The sequence below is a fragment of the Dama dama genome, chromosome 33, assembly GCF_033118175.1.
Source record: "Dama dama isolate Ldn47 chromosome 33, ASM3311817v1, whole genome shotgun sequence".
Lineage (NCBI taxonomy): Eukaryota > Metazoa > Chordata > Mammalia > Artiodactyla > Cervidae > Dama > Dama dama.
In genome coordinates, this window is record NC_083713.1 from 48,920,911 (window position 1) to 48,939,880 (window position 18,970).

Below are 18,970 nucleotides of genomic sequence, written 5' to 3' on the forward strand. Positions count from 1 at the left end.
GTAAACTGAATCACCCCAGTTCCTGCATCAGCTGACTTCTGGCCGGGTTGGGCCAATGGAAGCCCTGGTAGGAGATGAGAGCAAGGGAGGTGAGGGAAGCTGGGGTGCTTCGTTCCACTCCCCACATCCTCATCACCGCTGCTGGAAACTGCATCCCTCCACAGACCCAGCAGGCATTCGCTTCTTCCACTGCAGCTCTAAGTGCTCACGAAACACTTTGAGTCCAGGGCTGGCCACGGTTTCCCACTGCTGTTTTCTTGTTGGTTCTCTCACCTCACACACACTTCTATGAGCCGCCCTTCACTTAATTCTCTTCATTCGAACCAATGAGGTGAATTTCGTGTGTCCTGCTGGGATCATTACTGATACAATCATTAAATCTGGTCAGACAAATCAGTACTATATGAACCTCTAGGTGAAGATTAGACTCTCAAAAATCAAGATTAAAAAAAAAATCACATCATCTATGAGAAAAGCACTCACCATCTATTAGGAAGATAATCAAATAAACTGTAAAACTGGCCTTGACCTTGTAAGTTCATAGTGAAAATTTTAGCTTAAGAAAAACAGGAATTTAGGGAGGAAAAAAGCTATATTCATGACAAAGTTGATTACATTTTCATCTACAGCAGAGGAAATTTTGGAAACAACCTTAGATGTCTAATAGTAATGCAACAGTTGAATTATGATAAATGAACTTGATGGATTATGATGTTACCATGATGTATTATTATAATTAAGATTTTGTAGTAGCAAACAATAGTAAGCAAAACAGATTTGAACATCTGAATTTTAATTATGTAAGAACAAATATGCATTCGCCTAAACATTCATAGGTGGAGCAGAGTTAAAGAATCCGCCTGCTAATGCAGGAGATGTGAGTTTGATCCCTGGGTTGGGAAGATCCTCTGGAGGAGAAAATAGCAACAACATTCCAGTATTCCTGCCTGGAAAATTCCACAGACAGAGGAGCCTGGTGGGCTACAGTCCATTGGGTCACAAAGAGTCAGACACGCCTGAACACACATATAAACATTCGATAAAATTTCACAAAACTAAATCCCATGTTGGAGGATTCAAATCCTACTTCTTCTCTGAAATATCCTTAGAAGAAAAACAAAGGGCATAATACTCAGATTCATGGCTACACCTGGTGACAAGAGAGGAGCATCCTGGGAGATCAAGGCTCCTCCAGCCTCTATCCTGCTCTCCAATCAACAAACAACCTTGAGCAGAGCACTGAACTTCAGGCTCCATTTTTTTCCCTCTGCAATAGGACTGACTACTGTCCCACTCACAAGAATGCAAAGTCAATGAAACCTAAGGACTAAAAAATGTTTTTTGCTTTCCTGTGCCTTCTCAGAAGAGGAGGAAGGCAACAGAGGATGAGACGGTTGAATGGCATCACTGATTCAATGGACATGAACTTGGGCAAAATCTGGGAAATGGTGAGGGACAGGGAAGCCTGGCGTGCTGCAGTCCACAGGGTCACAAACAGTCGGATATGACTCGGCAACTGAACAATAACAACCCACCTCACTGTATACAGTGACTGTATATGCTGACTCTAGCTGGGACAATGTACAGTGAAGGCATTTTCTCAAATTCTGTGGGGCAGGCCTTGTGAGCTCTGTTTCAGAGACTGAGCAGTTTCATTAGAAACCAGTAAGATGAACATCGTCATTTGGGGGCCTTCATCGGATGTTTTAAAATATGTTTCACACTCCTCCTTAAAGAGATTCTATCTAGCAGAGTGATAACAGATTGATGGCCATGACCTTCTTCAAATTCTTCTAACTCCTTTCACAATGAAATCAGGGCTCTAGCTGCTGGTGTCTGTGGGCTGGGTGCCAAGGTGCTGTAACGAGGGTTACATATCATCCCCTACCTGAAGACTATCATCTCAGTTCACTATTAATGTGCTAATACCACCAACAAACATGCTGAGAGAGGAGAAATCCAAGAGAAACATGCTATCCCCATTGCCAAGGTGTATTTTCTTTAAATAGCAGTTGTCAAAAAGGCAATGTCTTTGTGCTGAAGACAAATATGACACCATATCAACATTACAACAAAATGCTTTTACAGGCATAAAGCTCTTTATGCTTTAATTTTAAAATGATGATTTGATATCTTCCTGAATTACACATTTTAGTAGCGTTTCCTAGTCTAAAACATTTATTGGTCTAGAATATATATCAACTTGAAATACTGCCATTCCTATTTCATAGCCAAGTGGATGATAATTTTCTTTAATTACACATTAATTCCAATGTATTACCTGCATAGGCAGTTATTGTTTTAACAGGGTAAGGATTAATGGGCAGGTGTTCCGCTATAATTTCACTGAAGAAGAAATAGAGAAATTATACATGATTCATTTTCTTATTTCTCCAAGCTGAATAATATTAATAACACTGCCAACTTACATTTATAAAGCACTTTTCTTTTTCAAAGTGCTTTTGTATCTGGAATTACATTTTCCTAGATCTTTTACCCTTGACAAATCCTTCTAGATAACACACACCTCTACAGTTTTTCAACTCTCAGCTATATATTTTCTGTATGTGTGTGTTTATAATATATCAATGGGATATGGTGAGAAGTAATAGAATAACCACAACCTTTGGAGAAGACACACCTGGGTTCAAGTCTCAGCTTAACCACCTATTACACATGTGCTGTGAATATGCTAAGCTGCTTCAATCATGTCCTACTCTTTGCGACCCCATGGACTGTAGCCTGCCAGGCTCCTCTGTCCATGGGATTTTCCTGGCAAGAATACTGGAGTGGGCTGCCATTTCCTTCTCCAGGGGATCTTCCCAGAGATCAAACCAGCATCTCTTATATCTCCTGCATTAGCAGGCAGATTCCTTCCCACTAGCGCCACCTGGGAAGCCCTACCTATTACATGACCTTAGATGAATTACTATGAGCGTCAGTTGTGTCAGATTTTAAATGGGGATAATATCACCTTCCATCAATGACTATTGGCAGGACTAGATAAGATGTAACTCATGAAAAGAGTCTGACATGTAGCAGACACTCAGTAAATAAAACATATTGCTGTTATTAGCAGCTATTTTACTGTCAAACATTGTCTTGCTCCTGATTTATTTTCTGCAAAATATCTGGAATCATAGAAATTTAATGAAGTAGAATATCAAGAATAACAAAGTTAGTCCCAGAAAGTATACCAGAAGTACCACATCAGTGCGCTCTTGGACACCTTCTACGTGGAGGGCTCTTTCCCTGCCAACAGTCTGCAAAACCTCATCCATCTCATTTCTATCTGACTGTAAGGTTAACAGGACTATGGATAAACCCCAGTGCTAAGTATCCGGCTTTCCAGTTTTCTAAATTTAAAAGTATAGTGAGATGAGGAGGGAGACAGGAGGGAGGTTCTAAAGGGAGGGATATATGTATACCTATGGTGATTCATGTTGAGGTTTGACAGAAAACAGCAAAATTCTGTAAAGCAATTATCCTTCAATAAAAATAATTAAAAAAAAATATATATATATACTTGAATAAATAATTCTCCTTGATTGCTGTGGGAGCAAGCCTCCACAATGGCCCTCAATGACCTCACCTCTGGTAATCACATCCTTAGCAGTGCTCTCCCCTTCCTCCAACACAAACACACTGAAGCAAGGGCTGGTTTATTACACAACTAATAGAATTAGGTGGAAATGATAATATATGACTCCTTAGGCTACGTCATAAAAAACATTGGAGTGTCTGCCTTGGTCACCTGCTCTAGGGAAAGTCAGACACCGTGTCGTAAGGACACTCAAGTCATTCCATGAAGAGGGACCAACTTGCCAGCACCAGCTGGCAGCTATGAGTCACCTTAGACATCAATCCTCCAGCCTCCGTCAGGCCTTCAGATCACTGCAGCCCTGGCCAACAGCAGGCTACCATGTCACTAGAAACCCTCATACAGAATCTCCCAGCCAAGCCACTTCAGAATTCCTGAACCACAGAAACCATGAGAGACAATAGATGACTGTTGGTGTTTTAAGGAACTAAGTTTTGGAAAGCTCTGTTACACTGCAATAGATTATTATTATACTACCAAGGGTAATTTGGCAATAATATGAATTGGAATAATGTGGCCCCTTCACTGTAAAGCTACATAATCCAAAGAACATGTAGATAAACAACACATCCCTCCTATGCATGAGAAAGTGGCTTTAAAACAGACACTACTTTCACATTTTAAGCATCATTACATCACACATCATAAGCTAATCTCCTAAATCTGACACTAACTTCAAAAGCCTAAAAAAATAACATATTTGATTACATAAAAATGTAAAATGTCTAAATGGACAAACTGTAAGTAAAAATGTAATGATGAATGAGGAAAATCATCAGCAATGTAGGATAGACAGAGGCTAGGCTAGTTTCTCAAAGGATCTGACATCGAATCATCCATTTGACCACGAAAACATCCCAACAAAGTATATAGAGAAGTTATTAGAAGCTCCATTTATAGATGTGAAAATTGAAACAAGTTTAAACAGTTTATCTAGTTAATGGCAATATCTAATTCACTGTAACAAGGATAGTCTCCCAACAATATGAGCTTTGTTTCCACAACTCTATGCTTAACTTGGGGAAAAAAATCATTAGCATCATTGATATCTGTGGTCATTATGGTATACATAATACATACCACAGAGTATAACACAACATGATTCTCTAAGTACCTTGCATAAAAGATAGCCCTTTGAAATAGCTGGGATCAGTCTCTTCAGACGTGTTCTTGGCAATGATTGGCTGACACCTAAAATGAAAGTCAACAGGGCTTACTTAGGATGGAAGGCTTGGGTTCTCCTAATAACACTTCAGGCTTCTTTCTCTGCATCTGTCACTGAAGATTAGCCCTTAAAGTAGCACTGTGTGAACCCCCTTCATGTTAAAAACGAACTTTAAATTTCAACATTCCCTACAGTCCTAATTTCCAGGCTGCTGACAGCTGAGCTTTCACAGAGAACAGCCTTGATGACTTCTGTGTTAAGCCTTAGGGTACAATTTCCTTTTCTCAGCTATGTGGGGTCTTGATATGGTTTTAGGACAGCAGGAAAGAGCTGTGTAGGGATTTTTTTCTTTAAGTAGTTACTTAATTCAGCAGCAAAAAATGCTAACATTTTTCAAAAAGAAATACATAGCCAAACCCTGGATTCCTAGATCAAAATGAAATATTGCCTGGCATTGAGATAAAAGAATTATTTATAAGACTTTTCTCCAAAGACTGTATATTCATAAAAAAAAAAAAAAAGAGTTGAAAGAGCAATTAGCCATAAGCTCTTATTTTTCCTTTCAATTCTTAAATTCTATTCTGTAATCCTTGATTTAGAAGTTGGAGTGTGAGTAAGGTACTAAGTAACAGCTTCAGATGCTATCAGGTCAACCCCTTGAAGAACCTCTTTTAACAATTCTGCCCACAGCTTTCCTTCCCTTTGCTTTATTGTGTTTTCTGAGTGAAAGAGAAAGGAATTAAATTTCTAGAGTCAAGAAAAATGCATGCTGTGAGTGCTAAGTTGCTTTAGTCATGTCCGACTCTTTGTGACCCTAAGGACTATAGCCTGCCAGGCTCCTCTGTCCATGGGAGTCTCCAGGCAAGAATACTGGAGTGGGTTGTCATGCCCTCCGCTAGGGGATATTCCAGACCCAGGGATCAAACCCATGACTCCTGCACTGACAGGCGGGGTTCTTTACCACTAGCGCCACCTGGGGTACACACCCAAATCTGACAGTAGTCAACCAGTTACTATTCCATCTTGGAAATGAACAAGGATTCTTTTTCAGTCCAAAACCCTACATCTTCTCAATGCCTTATATAGCAAAGACACCTTATATAGCAAAGTTAATTGATCTCCTGGAAAAGTAACCATGTAGTTCACTCCAAGAAACCACCTAAACTCACTTTTTTTCCTTGTCAGTAAAAGCCCTACCTCAAGAACAGAGAAGGCTCCCAGATCTGTGTCATAAGGGAATGAATATGAGGATATATGAGTTTTAGTCCCAGATCACTTACTAGCTATTTTCCTATTTAAAAAAAAAAAAACACTAGAGAATATGTTGAGAGTCAAATGGAATAATACATATGAAAGGACTATACACTTGAATAGAGTTTGCAACATACTTTACCTAATAGGACTCCCCTTGGCCTATAACAGGAAACCATACATAACACTGCCCCCTTAACCAGGACAGAAAACTTCACTATGGAAGGGTCTGTCTTCCCATCCTCAAAGTTATTTATCTTTCTCAACTTCATGGCAGAATTTAAAACTGGAAGTTAACCTGGATATTCTTTTAATCTCACTGGAACACCATCCTATTTCCCAACCTAAAATACAACTCTCAGCAAAACCACCCAGGAGCACTATAGAGTTCTATGAAAACATTGAAAGGTTCTGCATTCCTCAAATAGAGGGATCATATAATGTATCCTCCACTTCTGAAAGGGAAAGGGGACACAAAATAATGACACCAGGACCAACACCACCTTCTTTTCAAGCCTCTAGTCTGTTGTCCCAGTCCGTTTCCAGTGGTTCTAACTTTTAATGACACAAGAAAAAAATGTATAGTTTGTCCACTTTAAAACATTGGAAAACACAGAAAGATAAGAGGAATAACAACAATGGACCAAGAACCTACTAATCTCCAGGAACTTAACATATGCTATCCCATTTAAATTTAACAGTAACACTTAATGGAAGTAGTAATATTTTCTTCCAGTTTTATTGAGATATAATTGACATACAGCACTAGCGACTGAGCACACACATGCACTGTGGTAAGCTTAAGGTGTACGGCATAATGACTTGCATCATGAAATGATTATCACATTGTTTAGTGAACATTCATCCCCTCATACAGATACAACATGAAACATAGAGGAAATTATTTGTTTCTTATGAAGAGAACTCTCAGGATTATTCTCAATTTATATATCATATAGCAGTGTTAATTATATTTATCACATTGTACATAACACCGCTAGTATTTATCTTACAACTGCAAATTTTCACATTTTGACTACCTTTATCTAGTTTCCCTTCCTCCCACCCCCTCCTCTGGTTAACCACAAATCTGATCTCTTTTTCTATAGGTTTGTTTGTTTTTGAAGTATAATTGACCTATAAAACTAGGTTAGTTCCTGGTATACAACAGTGATTTGATACTTCTATACATTTCAAATTGATCAAGATAAGTCTGTCATCTGTCACCATATAAAGATATTACATAATTACTGACTATATTCCCCACATTGTACAATTCATAACCGTGACTTATTTATTTTGTAACTGAAAGTTTATACCTCTTAATCTCACATATTTCTCTCCTCCTCCTACCTCCCTCCTCTAGGGCAACCACTTATCTGTTCCATGTATCTGTAACTCTGTTTCTGTTTAGTTATGTTTGCTCATTTGTTCCCTTTCTTAGATTCTACACATAAGTCAAATCATACAGTATTTATCTTCCTCTGACTTATTTCACTTAGCAACAAGTATACTATCAAGTGTGAAACAGATCGCCAGCCCAGGTTGGATGCATGAGACAAGTGCTCAGGGCTGGTGCACTGGGATGACCCAGAGGGATGGGATGGAGAGGGAGGCGGGAGTGGGGATCGGGATGGGGAACACATGTAAATCCATGGCTGATTCATGTCAATGTATGGCAAAAACCACTACAATATTGTAAAGTAATTAGCCTCCAACTAATAAAAATAAATGAAAAAAAAAAAGACCCTAGGTCCATCCATGTTACAAATGGCAAGATATCATTCTTTTTAAGATTATAAGCCCTTTATTTTCTACAGTATCAAACTCTCAAAATTTAACACAACGAATATACAGAAAAGTAGTATACAGTAGGCCTGAAAAGCACTATGAACCAATTCAACATAATTAAGATTTATATAGTTTTCACAAAACAGTAGGATACAAATTCTCTCCAAGTTCCCATAGGAACTTGACTGTAAACTAGGAGACACTGGAACATATCCAGGGACATAAAACAATGTGCAAAACTTTCATGGTCTAAAGGTATTGAAATCATACCGAGTCTGTTCTTGTATCACTGTGGAATTATGTCAGAAATCAATATCAAAAGATATTTGAAAATAACCCACATATTTTCAAGTGCAATGTGACACTTACCAAGAGAGATCTTTGACTTAGCCATTAAAAGCCTTGGTCAAGTAAGAAGGCTGAAAACTCAACAGAGGGTGTTTGCAGAGAAGAAAGCACTTAAGTGAGAAATAGCAAAATGAGAAATTAATATCAAAGATACCTTAAGAACTCGTGTATTTGGTAATTAAATGTCCACTTTTAAATGATGGTTGTATCTAAGAAGTCATAACAAGGAAAATTAGGAAAAGATATCATTTTATGGCTGAGTAATATTCTATTCTGCATACACACACACACATATCACAACTTCATTCATCGGTCAATGGACACTTAGGTGGCTTCCATTTCTTCACTATTGTAAATAATGCTGAATGCAAGGGTACATGTATCTTCTCTAACTAGTGTTTTTGTTTTCTTAGGATAAATATCCAGGAGTGGACTTGCTGGATGACAAGTAGCTCTATTTGTATTTTGTAAAGGAATCTCCATACTGTTTTCCGCAGAAACTGCATCATTTATTTTTCCACCACCAATGCACAAGGGTTCCCTTTTCTTCACATCATTACCAGCACTTATTATTTGCTATCTTTTTGATGACAACCATTCTGACAGGTGTGAGGCAGTATGTCACTGGGGTTTTGATTTGCATTTCCCTCCTTATTAAGTGATGAAAAACATATTCTCATGTACCTGTTGGCCATCTGGTTGCTTTGGGGGATTTTTCTTTTTAATGCCGAATAGTATGAGCTTTTTGCATATTTTGGATATTAACCCACTATGGGATACACTGGATATATCACTTGCAAAAATCTCCCACTCAATGAAAGCCTTTCCATCTTGTTGAGCAATTCCTTCGCTGTGCAAAAGGTTTTTGAGTTTGATGTAGCCTCATTCATTTAATTTTATTTTTATTTCCCTCACCTGAGGAGACATGTATAAAAATATATTGCTAAGACTGATGTATATTGCCTGTATTTTCTTCTAGAAACTTTATGGTTGTGGGCCTTACATTAGTTAATCTATTTTGAGTTTATTTTTGTTTAGAGAAAGTAGTTCAATTTGATTCCTTTGCATGTAACTGTCCCAGTTTCCCCATTAAAATTTACTAAAGAGGCTATACTTTCAATATTTTATTTTCACTTCCTTCATCATATATCACCTATGTAAATGAGGGTTCATTTCTGGGCTCTCTATTCTCTCAGAATTAAACTCTCTCTATTCTCTCAGAAAAGAGAGCCCAGAAACAAACCCTGATCTGTTCCACTGATTTGTCTATTTCTGTGGCAGTATCATACTTTTTGGATTATTGTAGTTTTATAATATAGTTTGAAATCAGGGTGTGCAAAATCTCCAGTTTTGTTCTTTCTTAAGATTGTTTCGGTTATTTGGGGAGTTTTGTGTTTCCATACAAATTTTAGAATTCTTTGTTCTAGTTCTATAAAAAAAAATGCCATTGATATTTTGATAGGAATTGCATTAAATCTATAAACCGTCTTGGTTAATATGGTCATTTTAACAACATTAATTCTTCTAATCTATGAACACAATCTAATCTATGTGGTTTCTTTCCATCTGTTTATGTTGTCCTTGCTATCTTTCATCAGTGTCTTATAGTTTTCATTCATCTCCTTAGAATGATTTGTAGGTATTTTATTCTTTTTGATGAATTGGTAAAAGGAATTACTTTCTTACTTTCTAATAGTTTGTTGTTAGTATATAGAAATGCAATGGGTTTCTGTATATTAATTTTATATCCTGCAACCTTACTGAATTTTTTAATGAGTTTAGTAGTTTTCTGGTGGTGTATTAAGGATTTTCTATGTATAATATCATATCATCCATAAAAAGTGCCAGTTTTACTTCTTACTGTCCAATTTGGATTTCTTTTCTTTTCCTTGTTTAATTTTTAAACATAGAACTTTCAATACTATGTTGAATAAACATGGTTAGAGTATGTATCCTTACCTTCTTCCTGGTCATAGAGAAATGATTTCAGCTTTTCACCATTCACTATGATGTTACTTGTGAGTCTGTCATAAATGGCTTTTATTATGTTGAGGTAGGTGTCCTCTACACCCACTCTGTTGACAGGTTTTATCATAAATGGATGTTGAATTTGTCAAAGGTTTTTCTTCTGTCCTCTTGTGATTTATTATTTTTAGTGTTATGTTTGGATCTCTTTTTTGAGTGTTTATTACAGATTTTTGGTTTGTGGAGTTTTTATACTATATATATAAATAGTATATATATATAATTGTTTTAAGTTTCTGATGTCTTGATAGCAAATGCATTTTTAAAACCCTGCATTTGTACTCTCCTCCACTCATGATTACTGTTTCTGGTATCATATTTTATATCTAATTGTTCTGTGTATCTCTTAACTGCTTATTGTAGATATAGATGATTTTACTATTTTTATCTTCTAACTTCCCTACTAACTTTGGGTGCGGACAGTTTTCTACATTTACTGTATATTTGCCTTTACTGATGAGCTTTTTTATTTCTTAATTTTCTTATCTCTAATTGTGACCTTTTCTTTTCTCCTAGAGAAGTTCCTTTAACAACTATTCTAAAGCTGGTTTGATGGTGCTCAATTCTTCTAGCTTTTGCTTGTCTATAAAGCTTTTGATTTCTCTGTCAAATCTGAACTAGAGCCTTGCCAGGTAGAGTATTCTTGATTGTATCAAAAGGTTTTCCCTTTCATCACTTTAAACATATCATGCCACTCCCTTCTGGACTGCAGAGTTTTTGATGAAAAGTCAATTGATAGCTTTATAGGAGGGCTTCTCTGATAGCTCAGTGGTGAAAGACTCCACCAGCCAACACAGGAGACATGAGTTTGATCCCTGGGTCAGGAAGATCCCCTGGAAAAGAAAATGGCAACCCACTCCAATATTCTTGCCTGGGATATCCCATGGACAGAAGAGCCTGGCAGGCTACATAGGGTTGCAAAAAGTCGGACACAACTTAGCAACTAAACAAAACACAACAACAAACCTTATAGGAGATCCTTTGTATGGTATTTGCTGCTTTTCCCTTGCTGCTTTCAGTATTCTTTCTTTAATTTTTCTCATTTTGATTACAATGTGTCTTGGTGTGTTTTCCTTTGGGTGGGTGGGACTCTGAACTTCCTATATTTGGCTGACTTTAACTTTTCCAGGTTAAGGAAGTTGCCAACTATTATCTCTTCAACTATTTTCTCAGGCCCTTTCTCTGTCTCTTCTCCTTCTGAGATCACACTATGATGTGAATATCGGAGCATTTGACATTGTCCCAGAGGTCTCCAAACTGTCCTCATTTCTTTTCATTCTGTTTTCTTTTCTTCTGTTCAGCAGCAGTGATTTCCACTACTCTTGTCTTCCAGCTCACGGATACATTCTTCTGTATCATTTAGTCTACTATTGATTCCTCAAGTATATTTTTCATTTCAGTTGTTGTGTTCTTCATCCCTGTTTGGTTATTGTTTATACCTTTTTAACTCTTCTTTAAAAACTTCTAACTTCTCATTCTATACATTCACTCCTTCCTAGTTCTTTGATCATCTTTACTATCATTACTCAGAACTCTTTCTCGGGTAGATTGCCTATCCACTTTGCTTAGTTCTTCTAGGGGTTTTTCTTTTTCCTTCAACTGGAACATGTTCCTCCACTGCCTCATTTTGTCTAAGTTGCTATTTGTATGGTTATGTGTGTGGAAATTTAGTCATGTTTCTCAATCCTGGAGAAGTGGCCTTCTCTGGGACATGTCCTATGCATCCCAGTAATGCACTCCCCTCTCATCACCCAAGCTCTAGGGGTTTTCCCCAAGAGGCTACATGGGTCTCTCTGTTGTGGCAGACTATGTGGATGGTCTGGTAGGTTTGGTTGGCCCCTCATCTGATTGGTTTCCAGGCCCTGCCTTGTACAGATGCTGCTGGCTGCAGTTTAGTGGGGCCAAACATGAGGTAGCTCATTGTAGAACCTGAGAAGGCCCAAGAGCTAGTGCTGGCTCATGTTTGGGTGAAGTCAGAGTCCAGAAGGCTCTGGCTGTTGCCCACCACTGGCAGGTGAAGCCAGATTCTGGGGCTAATCCCAGACTGCTGCTACTGCTAAGTCACTTCAGTTGTGTCCGACTCTGTGCGACCCCATAGACGGCAGCCCACCAGGCTCCACCATCCCTGGGATTCTCCAGGCCAGAACACTGGAGTGGGTTGCCATTTCCTTCTCCAATGCATGAAAGTGAAAAGTGAAAATGAAGTCGCTCAATTGTGTCTGACTCTTCGCAACCCCATGGACTGCAACCCACTCAGCTCCTCTGCCCATGAGATTTTCCAGGCAAGAGTACTGGAGTGGGTTGCCATTGTCTTCTCCAATCCCAGACTACCGGAAGGCAAAGCTGGTTCATAGAGTCTGGCTGCAGGCCCCAAGGATCCCAGAGCTCAATCTCCTTTAACGCCTCTTCCTCATCTACCCTGACCTCTAAATGTTGGATAACCCCAATTCCCAGCCTTTTTTCATTCTCCATCTATACTTACCCCTAGGTGATCTCATCCAGGCTTTGCTTTAAATGTTTCCTATATGCTGATGACTCTCAACCCAGGTTTCAGCTCATACTTCTCCCATGAACTCCAGACCTACATGTCCAACTGCCTTCATGACAACTTAAAGAAAACCTCAAACACTCAGACTTGAACTCTTGATTCTCTTCTCCCAGTCTTTTCCATTCCAGTAAATGACAACTTCATTTCTCTTATTGGTAAGGGGGGAGGGAGGGGCAAGCACTAGCAAAAAAAAAACTTTGATGCCATTCTTAATTTCATCTCTCCTCCCCATCTCTCACCTGTAAGAGTTCAGTTTTGACAAGCTAAGTCTGAGATTCCCTATAGGTAATTAAGGAACTTGACAACAAAGTAATTAAAACTGCCTGAAATGAAACAAAGGTAGAAAAAATAATTTTTTAAAATGGAAAGACCATTGATAAACTGAAAAACAACTTCGTTATCTAAGATGTATGTAATTGAAGTTCCCTTAAGAAATGAGGGTAGGGGACAGAGAAAATATTTGAGGAAATATAGGCTAAAAATTTTCCAGTTTTGATGCAAACTATAAGCTGACAGCTCTAAGACACTCAATTAACCTCAAGGACAGGATACATGAATACTAACTATAGCAAGACACATAATGATCAAACTCAAAATAAATAATAAAAGAAAATCTTAAAAGTAGCCAGAAGAAGAAAGCTGCATTATGTACACAGGAACAAAGATCAAGACAGTAGATTTCTCATCAGGAACCATGCAAGTGTGACGATAACTGAGTATTTTTAAAGTTCTGAAAGGAAAAATATTATCAACCTAGAAAATTGTATACATAGCAATAATATATTTCAAAAACAAAGGGGAAATAAAAACTTTTTCAGACATACAAAAGCACTAAAAAATTGTCAAAGGAAGTCTTTTAAACAGAAGAAAAGTGAAAACAAGCAGAAGTATAGATCTGCACAGATGTATTAAAGATTCCAGAAGTATATGGCTAAATACATTATCCAAAATTTTTCTTTTTTTTAAATTGAAATATATTTGACATACAGCACTGTTAAATTTAAGACATATAATATGTTAGTTTGATACATTTGTATATTGTGATATGATTACCACTGTAGCAATAATTAGTACCACTATCATATCACATATCTTTTTCCCCCCACACTGTGCCACATGTGATAACTTAGTTCCTCAATCAGGGATTGAACCCCACCTCCTGCAGTGGAAACAAGAGTCTTAACCACTGGACTGCCAGCAAAGTTCCCATAATTACCATTTATTTTAGTGGTTGGGATACTTAAGTTCTCATCTCTTACCAAGTTTCATGATTATAATACAGCACTGCTGTCTATATTTTTTATTATTTAAATCTCTTTAATAAATAACTATTTAAACAACAATATCAAATGGATTGTGGGGTTTCTTATATATACATATACATTTCTTTACTTGCACAGATAAATAAAATGCATGAAAAAGTAGCATAAAAGCTGGGGCAATAAGTAAAAATGAAAGTATACTACTGTAGGATCATTATACAGTAAGTGAAAAATACCACTTTAGGCTAAGTTGAAGACATATAATAATCTCTAAAGCAACCATTAAAATAAAACAGATATATCTAATTAGTCAGCAAAGTGAGTAAAATGCAGTGTTTTTTTAAAACTTCAAAAGAATCCATAAAAATCAGGAAAGGGGAACAAGGAAAAAAGGTATTACTAGAAAACAAACAATAAGATCAAAAACTTAAACTGACCCATATTAATAATCACATTCAATATAGGTGGTTCAACAGCCCAAATTAAAGTCAAAGGTTGTCAGCCAGATGAAAAAGACAGACCCAACAACATGTTGCTTATAAGAAACACACTTCAGATGTAAAAACAAACAGATTAAAGACAAAATAATGGGGAAAGATATACCATGCCAGCCCCAGTATTTAAAATAAATAAATAAATAAATAACTGGAGTGACAGTGTTAACAAATAGTGAACATTTCAGAACAAAGAAATATTTCCAAGATTAAAAATGGCCATTTGATAAAGTGGTCATTAGTCAAGATGACATAAGAATCCTAAATGTTTATGAACCTATTAACAGAGCTACAAAATATATGAAACAGAAACTCATTGGAATGCAACAGAAAACAGACAAATCTATAGTTATAACCAGAGATTTCAATACTCTTCTCTCATTAATTGGTAGAACAAGTAGACAGAAAATCAGTAAGGATATACTATCAACTAACTTGATCTAACTGGCAATTATAGAATACTCCACCAATCAAAAGTAGAATACACACTTTTTCACAAGCTCATGGGACATTTATCAAGATAGAACATATTCTGGGCCATAAAACAAGCCTAAACAGATTTAAAATACTTCAAGTCATAGTTTTGACTACAATGGAATTAGAGTAGAAATCAGATCTCTGGGAAACCCCCAAATATTTATAAACTAAACAAATGCTTGGGAACTAAACATTTCTACATAAAGCATGGATCAAGACATTACAAATAAAATTCAGTTCAGTCGCCCAGTCGTGTGCAATTCTTTGCAACCCCACAGACTGCAGCTCACCAGGCTTCTCTGTCCATGGGATTCTCTAGGCAAGAATACTGGAGTGGGTTCCCATTTCTTTCTCCAGGGAATCTGCCCAACCCAGGGATTGAACCTGGGTCTCCCACATTGCAGGCAGATTCTTTACTGTCTGAGCCACTTCAGTTCAGTTCAGTTCAGTTGCTCAGTCATGTCCGACTCTTTGGGACCCCATGAATCGCAGCACGCCAGGCCACCCTGTCCATCACAAACTCCCAGAGTTTACTCAAACTCATGCCCATCGAGTCAGTGATGCCATCCAGCCATCTCATCCTCTGTCGTCCCCTTCTCCTCCTGCCCCCAATCCCTCCCAGCATCAGGGTCTTTTCCAATGAGTCAACTCTTCGCATCAGGTGGCCAAAGTACTGGAGTTTCAGCTTCAGCATCAGTCCTTCCGATGAACACCCAGGACTGATCTCCTTTAAGATGGACTGGTTGGATCTCCTTGCAGTCCAAGGGACTCTCAAGAGCCTTCTCCAACACCACAGTTCAAAAGCATTGGTTTTTCGGTGCTCAGCTTTCTTCACAGTCCAACTCTCACATCCATACATGACCACTGGAAAAACCATAGCCTTGACCAGATGGACTTTTGTTGGCAAAGTAATGTCTCTGCTTTTTAATATGCTATTCAGGTTGGTCATCACTTTCCTTCCAAGGAGTAAGTGTCTTTTAATTTCATGGCTGCAATCACCATCTGCAGTGATTTTGGAGCCCAGAAAAATAGTCTGACACTGTTTCCACTGTCTCCCCATCTATTTTCCATGAAGTGATGAGACCAGATGCCATGATCTTAGTTTTCTGAATGTTGAGCTTTAAGCCAACTTTTTCACTCTCCTCTTTCACTTTCATCAAGAGGCTTTTTAGTTCCTCTTCACTTTCTGCCATAAGGGTGGTGTCATCTGCATATCTGAGGTTATTGATATTTCTCCCGGCAATCTTGATTCCAGCTTGTGCTTCTTCCAGCCCAGCATTTCTCATGATGTACTCTGCACATAAGTTAAATAAGCAGGGTGACAATATACAGCCTTGACATACTCCTTTTCCTATTTGGAACCAGTCTGTTGTTCCATGTCCAGTTCTAACTGTTGCTTCCTGACCTGCATACAGGTTTCTCAAGAGGCAGGTCAGGTGGTCTGGTATTCCCATCTCTTTCAGAATTTTCCACAGTTTATTGTGATCCACACAGTTGAAGGCTTTGGTGTAGTCAATAAGCAGAAATAGATGTTTTTCTGGAACTCTCTTGCTTTTTCGATGATCCAGCAGATGTTGGCAATTTGATCTTTGGTTCCTCTGCCTTTTCTAAATCCAGCTTGAACATCTGGAAGTTAACGGTTCACGCATTGCTGAAGCCTGGCTTGGAGAATTTTAAGCATTTCTTTACTAGCGTCTGAGATGAGTACAATTGTGCGGTAGTTTGAGCATTCTTTGGGATTGCCTTTCTTAGGGATTAGAATGAAAACTGACATTTTCCAGTCCTGTGGCCACTGCTGAGTTTTCCAAATTTGCTGGCATATTGAGTGCAGCACTTTCACAGCATCATTTTTCAGGATGTGAAATAGCTCAACTGGAATTCCATCACATCCACTAGCTTTGTTCATAGCCACTTGAGAAGCCCATATTATTAAATCTGTAATTTTCCACTAATCAGTCTATAAACTTGGGTGTGTGTGTGTGTGTGTGTGTGTGTGTGTGTGTGTGTGGTGTGTGTGTGTGTGTGCACACGTGTGTGCGTGCTCAGTCATTTCTGACTCCTTGCAATCCCATGGACTGTAGTCCACCAGGATCCTCTGTTCATGAGATTTTCCAGGCTGAATACTGGAGTGGGTTGCCAGTTCCTTCTCCAGGGTATAGACTTAATACAACCCAATTAAAACCTCAACAGCCTTGTTATAGAAAGTGACAGGCTGATTGTGTAATTCATATGTAAATAAAAAGTACCCAGTAAAACAAAAACAACTGCTTGATTTAAAGACTTAGCTGCAGTAATCACAACAGCATAGGCACACAGATCAATGAAACAGAGTTAAATAGACATACTGACAGAAATATAAACAAGCAATTTTTGACAAATATGCAATGGCTATTCCATGGAGAAAAGGACAGACTTTTTAGCAAATGATGCTGTAACCATCTGGTACCTATTTGCAAACAGTTGAATTTTGATCCATATCATGCACCATATGAGAAAAGTGAGCTCAAAATAGATCATAGATCAAAATGTAAAACTTGAAATTATAAAACTTCTAGAAAAAAAGGTAGGAAAAATAATTGTGACTTTGGGTTAAGCAAAGATGACATTCTTAGATGTAACACCTAAACCAAAAAAATTAAATTGGATTTCATAAAATTTAAAACTTCAGTTCTTCGAAAGATTTTTAAAGCACATTCAGAATATATAAAAAGATTCAAAAATGAATGAGGAAACTGCCCAATTTTTTAAAATATGCAGACACCTCATGAAAGAAGATACATAAATGCTATATAATACATAAAGGATATTCTCAATAGGCTTCCCTGGTAGCTCAGACATTAAAGAATCTGCCTGCAGTGTGGGAGACTCAGGCTCAATCCCTGGGTCAGGAAGATCCCTTGGAGAAGGGAATGGCTACCCACTCGAGTATTCTTGCCTGGAGAATCCTGTGGACAGAGGAGCCTGTGGACTATACAGTCCATGGGGTCACAAAGACTCAGACACACCTGAGCAACTAACACTTTCACTTTTCAGTGTCATTACTCAGAAAATGCAAATTAAAACCACAAAGAGAGAAAATGGCTAATATGCCAAGGGTTTACGAGGATGTAGAAGAACTGGAACTCTCTTACATGGGAAATAGCAGAACTCTCATTTGTTTAGGATGTAAAATGGTATAACTCTTTGGAAAACATTCAATAATTTATTACTCAGTCATACAACTACCACATGATCCAGCCACTGCACTTCTAGCCTTATACTCAAAAGAAAATATATATCCATACGAAAACTTGTACACAAATGTTCATAGTAGCTTTATTTGTAATAGCCCAAAGCTACAAACAACCCAACAGATGACCATCAATACATGAATGGATAAATAGATTGTGGCATACCCATACATACTACTGAATGGAATGTTATTCAGTAGTTAAAATGGAATGAACTAAGATACAATGTATATGAATCTCAAAATAATTATGCTGAAAGAAGCCAGATAAAAGTGAGTATATAAGTGCTCTTAATATAAAACTCCAGGAAGGACAAACTAATCTGCAGTGACAGAGGCACTTTCTTGCCTGTGAAGGGGATGGACAGAGGCAGGTGGGAGGTAGGGATTACCAAGGTATAAGAGAAAGCATCTAGGGGAGATGAATGTGTTCATTTTCTTGACTATGGTGACTGTTTCACCAATACACATGTCAAATGAGCAAAGTACATACTTTAAATAGTTTATTTTAGATTGATTATATCTCAAAAAAGCCGTTTAAAAAAAAATTTAAGAAGGATGAGATTGCCTTTTGAGGTTTCTTTTTTGCCAAGCTAAATTTTGACCTCATTGCAAAAATTTTCTTGAAGAGCTCTTAGGAACAGACTGACATTGTTAAGCTTAATGCTCTGTGAAATAGTCTAATTGTTTCAAAAGCCTGTGGCAGCAGTTTTCTGAGATTATATCAGAGGATACTTTTTTCCCTTTATGTAAACATAAATTATGGTTGCCACTGGATA

General features: G+C 37.7%; 1 protein-coding gene across 3 annotated transcripts in view; it reads right to left on the reverse strand.

Moving 5' to 3' along the window:
• LYPD6B (LY6/PLAUR domain containing 6B) overlaps positions 1–18,970 on the reverse strand; it is a 228,470-nt gene that overhangs the window by 129,506 nt on the left and 79,994 nt on the right. Inside the window, exon 1 of one of the 3 annotated variants that reach the window (XM_061135277.1) lies at positions 4,716–4,734. The exons of the other annotated variants lie outside the window; for them this stretch is intronic. The gene's annotated coding sequence lies outside the window, so the exon portion shown is untranslated. Of the gene's footprint in view, positions 1–4,715; positions 4,735–18,970 lie in introns of those variants that run through there. 3 annotated transcript variants of the gene reach the window in all.